Source organism: Enoplosus armatus, chromosome 13, assembly GCF_043641665.1.
Source record: "Enoplosus armatus isolate fEnoArm2 chromosome 13, fEnoArm2.hap1, whole genome shotgun sequence".
In the NCBI taxonomy this organism is placed as follows: Eukaryota; Metazoa; Chordata; class Actinopteri; order Centrarchiformes; family Enoplosidae; genus Enoplosus; species Enoplosus armatus.
Genome location: NC_092192.1, coordinates 4181281 through 4182958, shown reverse-complemented (window position 1 = coordinate 4182958; position 1678 = coordinate 4181281).

The window sequence follows — 1678 nt, the reverse complement described above, 5'->3', positions numbered from 1 at the left end:
TGTCATACAAAAGCTACATTTCTGTATCAGACAGTACCGTATTTGTTGGTATCTTAAGTTTCCAGGTAATGCGTGACACGTCTATATATTTCTTTGAATATCTGTATTTATAATACTGTTTATTAGCAGTTGGTGCTTCAACAACAATCTGTATTATTTTTACTCAGATACTTTGCATCTCTTCCACTTCTTTTTAGCGACACAGCCACGTTCACAGATCTCAGCAGTTCGTTTGTGGAGGGATATTAGACAGAAACGAAGGCCAAAGTCCATAAAAGTGACACAAATTGTAAAAACAAACAAAAAAAACAAAACAGAACCACGATTGAAAGAAATCCTCAGAGCCTTGAAATGCATTTACAAATCTCACTTTTTAAAGAATATTTCTTAAGCAAATGACAAGTTAAAGCAGAAATCTTTCTATACAATGTAAATCTCAAATGTCAGAATATTTTCTTAAGATGTTTTATGCAACTGGGCACTGGCTTGCAAAAGGCATTTTCATGTACTTTGTCAAGCTGTAATAAGCATGCACTTATGAGTTATTAATGAGCAAAATGTTTGTTCAAGAGCAGAACCATCAAAAACTACAATCCAAAGCGTTTCCCTGTAAAATGCTCAGGGATGGACAATGAGAGAAAGGAGAGCGAAATGAGAAGGAAACCTCCTAAACCTCCTTATATTCAACTGTGGGCTTGCAGAGCGCTGGCTTTCTCATAGAGATTAAATTCCCCTCACTCGGCATCTCGGTTCGGGGGGGGTGGGAAGAAATAAAAACAGTGGCTGCCTTGAAAGGAGAAGCAGCTCTTCATTTAGCACGGTAAACAAGAAGCTTTGAAGTCAGCCATTTAAAATAGGATTTACATGAATAAATAAATCTGGTGAGCTCCAACGCTGTTCATGAAATCGCACAAGAAGGCAGACGGCTTCGGGTAATCGCCTGTGATGCCAACACACATGACACCGCAAGTCATATTGATATTGACAGGTTATTGTCTGGGAATTAATAATAAATACCACCTGCTCTGCTCTTCAGATCGCTTGTTTACTCTTTGCTCTGAAGTGATCTAATATCAGCATTCATGAACTTGGGGATGTTTCCAAGTATGAATGTCTTATTTGATGGATGAAAAACAATGAGAGTTTATATTAAACACCACTTTATTGATGCCATCATTCACCTCGATGACTCTTGGCATCTCACACAGCCTCTCTCTGTCCTAAGTTGTATGAATGAACAATGACATCTTTTTTCCCCCGGTGTTGAAGATGTGTGCTTCACAACCCTGTGCTTCACATCCGTCCGTGTAAAGTATAAAAAAACATAATAAAATTAAAAACAACAATAAAAACGTTCATGTCCTCCCTAGGGATGGGGTTCGATAGCATGTTATCACATTCAAATGAAGAGTTGACTCCACTTATCGAATCTGAATCCTCTTGAATCTCTTATTATTTTTGTTGGCTGAGAAGGCAAAAACACTACAGTTTTTAAAGGCAGCCTAATTTGAGCAGCATAATATATGAAATGTAAAAAACTTTTAGCCGTTACAGACTGAACGTTTATTAGCTACAGCTGAGACATTGGAAATCAATTTTACTTTCCTAAATCTTATTATTATTATTATTATTATTATTAATAATAATAATAATAATAAATCCTCTTGTTTCAATCACA